This window comes from Bombina bombina, chromosome 7 (assembly GCF_027579735.1).
Source record: "Bombina bombina isolate aBomBom1 chromosome 7, aBomBom1.pri, whole genome shotgun sequence".
Classification (NCBI taxonomy): domain Eukaryota; kingdom Metazoa; phylum Chordata; class Amphibia; order Anura; family Bombinatoridae; genus Bombina; species Bombina bombina.
Window position 1 is genome coordinate 158,474,510 of NC_069505.1, and position 5,760 is coordinate 158,480,269.

Below are 5,760 nucleotides of genomic sequence, written 5' to 3' on the forward strand. Positions count from 1 at the left end.
TAAAGTCGATGTATTTGGAGCCGGGAAAGAATCCAGCTTACATGTTTTATGTGTTCATCTATGTTGTTAGAGTAGATAAGAATGTCGTCGAGGTATACTATCACACACAGATCGAGTAGATCGTGGAAGATGTCATTCACAAAGTACTGGAATGTTGCAGGCACGTTGGTGAGGCCGAATGGCATGACCAGATATTCAAAAAGGCCGTACTGAGTACGGAATGCGGTCAGTCACTCGTCGCCTTCCCTTATCCTAACGAGGTTGTAGGCCCCTCTCAAGTCAAGTTTAGTAAAAACCTTAGCATGTTGTAGCCTCTCGATTAATTCCGGGATGAGTGGTAGTGGATAGCGGTTCTTGATGGTGATTTTGTTTAGTTCCCTAACGTCTATAATAGGCCGTAAAGAGTTATCCTTATTCCTAACGAAGAAGAAACCAGAAGCAGCAGAAGATACAGAGGGTCGAATGAAACCCTTTTTTAAATTATCATCCAGATAGGATTTAAGGTGATCCAGTTCAGCTTGTGATAGTGGATAAAGATGTCCAAAAGGTGGTGACGTGCCAGGTTTTAAGTCGATGGGGCAGTCATAGGTGCGATGTGGTGGGAGAGTTTCCTCTTCTTTTTTACTAAATATATCAGAAAACTTCATATAAACTGCAGGAATTAGTGTGGTTTCTGAGAGATGAAGTAGAGAGAGATGTTGAAACCAGGTCTGCTTACAATAAGAAGAGTTAAAATCCAGCTTTAGAGAACTCCAGCTGATATCGGGTTCGTGTAACTGGAGCCAGCGTATTCCTAGGACTATAGGAAAAAGAGGTGATGTAATAACATCAAAGGAGATATATTCCTGATGTAAACCAATGGTAGTAACGAGAATAGGAATAGTGTGGTGAGTGGTAGGACCAGATGATATATCAGAACCATCAACTACTTTAATAAAAACAGGAGACATTTTTTTGCTCAGTGGTATTTTATTTTTCAATACAAGAGAAGCATCAATATAATTTTCTTGTGCTCCAGTGTCAATTATTGCCTCTGTCTTCATATGCCTGTTGTCCCACTGCAAAGAGAGAGGTAAAAGACAGTGAGCTGGAGAATCACGCACAATCATTGAAGTCAAAGAGGAATGTGACTTACTGTTTTTATTCTTGTGTAGAGAGGTACACTCACGGATAGAGTGGGAAGCAGAACCACAGTACATACATAAGCCTCTAGTCTTTCTCCTGAATCTTTCTTCCGAAGAAAGTGGGCCTCTGAAGACACCTATGTCCATAGGCTCAGGGTGAGTCGTACCAGAAGGATGGGGTACATGAGACGGCATAGGAGACCTTCTAGGACTAGCATCTCCATAATGGCGTTCAGACTTTCTTTCTCTAAGGCGTCGATCGATTTGCATGGAAAGTCTGATAAGGCCTTCCAGGGTATCTGGGAGTTCAGTGCGAGCCAGTTCATCTTTGACTTGCTCAGACAGGCCAAGACGGAACTGATTTTTTAATGCAATGGTGTTCCATTGACTATCGGTGGCGTATTGTTTGAAGTCAGTGATGTAACATTCAACTGGCCTGTTACCTTGCTTTAACTTCCTGAGTTTTGTTTCAGCTGTGAGCTGTACATTAGAATCAGAGTACAACTCGTCCATGACAGCAAGAAAGGATTGCAGCGAAGAGAGAATTGTGCTATCAGTTTCGAAGAGGGTATCAGCCCATGTGCGGGGTTCCCCACGTAAGTAGGAGATCATAGTTAACACCTTCACTCTATCATTTGGATAAGTGAGTGGTTTTAGATTGAAAGTCAAAAGAGAAGCATTTCTATACTGTTGATAAAAAGCTCTATCCCCATGAAAAGGTTCTGGAGGGGAGATATGAGGTTCACTTGTAGAATCAGTGGTATGTGATTTTGAAGATGTAATATCCTGAATGGCTTTTTTTTAACTTGTCGTTTTCAGCCTTTAACTCTCTCATGCCCTGAGTGAGCTCATCCACTCGGTGGGATAGATTATACACAATATTAGGCAAGTCTGCTGGATCCATACTTGGCTTAGTAATTCTATAAGGTGAGTAGGGAAATCACCTTAAATGACAATAAAGAAGATCACAGCTGCAGACAAGCTAAAGCTTAGGAATGTATCACCTAGTTGAACAGGCTATTATTTGCATAGACTGTTTATTTATAGGTGAAATGGTTATTCTTATTTAAAAGGCAAAGATGTGTAAGGTATTCCCCCAGAAGTAATTTTAACTTAAGAGAGACAGAACTGCAATAAGAGGTTCCCTTCAGGAGAGTAACAGTTAATTTCACAGACAGCTGTACAAAGCACTCGGGCGGATCCTTGTAACAGTTCCAGGGACTGAAGATTTCAGTCGAATTGTAACATAGAAGATGAGAGCAAAGTAACACTTTGGTAAAGGTAAGAAATTAGTTGTTGCAGAAGGAGACTTCCTATACCTTACTCTCACCACTGAATCCGGAGCAGGGAGCAGTAAGATACAATGCGCTGCTGATCACTGTGACCGCTACAGAGCGGAGCTGAGCACTGAGAAGTGGGAGAAACACACTTCTTGAGTGACAGCGGAGCACGCTGTTAATACAACACAGATTGCGGGCAGGTTGGTAATAATGCACAACTAGCAAGGAAAGAGATACTTGTCAGTAGTGAAGGAGAACACAAGGTCTTTAGTTGAAGTAGTTTGTACACTGTGGTAGCAGGAGTTAAGTTGAAATCCGGAGGAGAGCTGTATGTCAAACAGGAGCTCTTTGTTAAACAGTTCCTGAGAGAGAACGTTGCAACATGAATCTTTTGGGTAAAGACTTGTTCTTAGAGTACTCCAGCATAAGGTTACACAGGTAGAAAACAACAAATAAGAACAAGAACAACTTGTAATCCAATATAAGGCTTTGAGGATACACAGAAGCGTAGGTCTGCAGGGATGCAGAGAGCTGCTGCAAGTGTAATTACTAAGCACCTGTTTGCAGTCAGGTGACGACTTATAAGCAGGTAGGAAGTGCAGGTAATGTGGAGAGCTGGAAAAGGTGGCCTGGAATCCTTACATTATTTTCTGTAGAAGGTGATGGTCACAATTATAATCTCTTACTAGAGGAACCATTATTTTTTCTGCTCCACTCTCTTTTTTGTCCTTATTCTTGGTTTTGGTTTTCTATACTAAAATACTATTTCTATCTTTCTCATCTACCTGTATTCTTGCATTCTTTGTTAATTGTGAATCGTACCTTCTCTCTGCAAGCTTTTTCTCTAGGATTTCTACTTGTGCTATATAGTCTTATAGTGTTGAACAATTACGTTTTTTCCTCAGGCACTGGCCTTTTGGAATGTTCTCTTTCCATTTGTTTTGGTGGCAACTATTAAAGTGTATCAGGTTGTTGGCATCTACTTTTTTTGAAATGTGTTTTGGTTATTATCTCTTTTTCCACTATGTGATTTTCTCTCTACTGTAAGTATGTGTAAAACTTAATCCTATATTATTTTCATTCATTTCCAAAAGGAAATCCTCTTGATCTATAGTAGTTCCTTTCCACACAAAGAATATATCGTCAATATACCTTCTATACAGTACAAGATTTGCACCAAGCCAATACGTGGAGATAAATTCTTCCTCCCACTTTCCTAAAAATAGGCTTGCATAGCTTGGTGCAAATCTCGTACCCATAGCTGTCCCTCTGATCTGCAGGAAAAACTTTCCATTGAAAGAGAGGTAGTTCTGGTTTAAGATAAATTTGATTCCCTTCAGTATAAACTCTCTCTGTTCAGTGTTTAGTGTATTATCTCTGGTCATATACATATCAGTTGCTTCTATGCCCAGGGTATGTTGGATACTGGTATATAGTGAGAAGACATTGCCTGTCCCCATTATATAATTCTCTTCCCAGTTCAGGTTTTTTAGACATTGAAGGATATCGGTGGTATCTTTAAGATAAGAGGGTACTTTTTTTTACATATATTTGTTAAATAATATATGCATTTATTCTGTATATAAAATAAAATAAAAAAAAATGTTGCCAGCACATTCATAAATTTTTTAATAACACATAAATGAAAAAGTTACATGTTTTCATATTTCAGCCTCATTTTCCTGACTGCTGAGTAACTGCTTATCAGTCCAGTTTCAGCTTTAAGCAGGACTTCAAGGAGCTCTTTTTTGCTTATTACAATTTTTTCATCATCCGGAACTAAAAAATAAAAAATATATATATATTTTGATTATTTTGAATAGCATTTATAGACATGAGAGTAAAAAAAATATCTGTCAATGGAATTAACAACAGCAATAACATATATTTATTCATAAATGCTATAACACTTACCCCAGTTATAATATTGAGGTGACTGAGAGTCTTCATCGTGTACCTCTTGTTGAGTTTCTTCAAAAAACAAAATTTTGATTACAATGTATTGATAATGTAATTTTAAAATATATCTATCTTACACAATATTTTTCTCTCTATCTATGTTATCTTTCAATTAATTTTATTTCTATATTTACATCTGTCTTTTTTGATCTATATACATATATCTATCTGTCGATATATATATTACATATATCTATCTATCTATCTATCTATCTATCTATCTATCTATCTATATATATATTGATCTATCTACATATATATATATATATATATATATATATTGATATATATAAAAAAAATATGTGTTTGTGTTTTTATATATATATATATATATATTTTTGTTTTTAAAAAAAATATATACACATATTAATAAAATTGATATATATATATGTGTATATATATATATATATATATATATATGCATACATATCAATTGTTTTATATATATATATATATATATATATATATATATATATATAAATATAATGTTTTTAGAATGAATATATCAACATAAAAAAAATAAAAAATCACCTGATGTTCCTTGATGAACCTCATCTTCTTCATGGCCCTCCTCGTCCTCTTGTTCCAAATGTTCTTCATCTTGTTCCAAATGTTCTTCTGACTCTGTAGGCTCTACATGTCCTAAAATTATTATTACAAATAAATTTATATTTATAAAATATATATGTTAAAGAAATCTCAAATAATTTTTTTTTAGATTACCTTCAATGTTATCGATATCTTCTTCTCCTTGCTCATCCATTGCATTATTATTTGGAGTGCTATTATCTATAGCATTATAAAAAAAAATAGTTAAAAGATAAATTTACTTTAATACCTGTCTTTGAATTTTTTTTTTTTCTCGACATTACAGTTACATTTTTTATACCTGTGTCTTGAGTCCTATCTTTATCCATAAAAACTGTGGGCAATGGGTCTGATTCCCCTTCAGAACTAGAATTGGTATCAATGGGAAGAAGGTACCTTGGAGCTCTTCTTCTTTTGACTATTAAAAAATATAAAATACAAAATTTGTGAAAATATATTCTTAAAAATCCAAACACACAAAAAATTTGTCTGAAAATCCTATAAAAACTTGATTCATTCACACTTATCTGCAGGCAATGGTAATCTTTTAATCCTATTATTGTTTAACTTGTTTATCTTATTGAAAATATTCCAAATAAAAACTATACATTTTTAATACTTAAGATTATATAATAAAACTATATTTATATCTATATTGCTTACATTTTTTAAGATAACTCTTTATCAAAGTGCGCATTTTAGATTGCCTCCGGTACAAGTCGTTATATCTTTTCAGACATTGTTTCCTCGTTCGTTTTTGCCCAGAGACTCTCCTTACTCTTCGCACCATTTCACAGAGAATTCGGTTT

At 35.1% G+C, this 5,760-nt stretch overlaps 1 long non-coding RNA gene across 1 annotated transcript; it reads right to left on the reverse strand.

The window, feature by feature from the left end:
• Positions 1-4,913: 4,913 nt before the first annotated feature.
• On the reverse strand, positions 4,914-5,478 carry LOC128635802 (uncharacterized). Its single transcript, XR_008398590.1, has 3 exons — positions 5,253-5,478; positions 5,087-5,152; positions 4,914-5,005 (listed from the first exon to the last, which is right to left on the reverse strand). It is a non-coding gene; the product is annotated as an uncharacterized LOC128635802 (long non-coding RNA).
• Between the last annotated feature and the right edge of the window lie 282 nt (positions 5,479-5,760).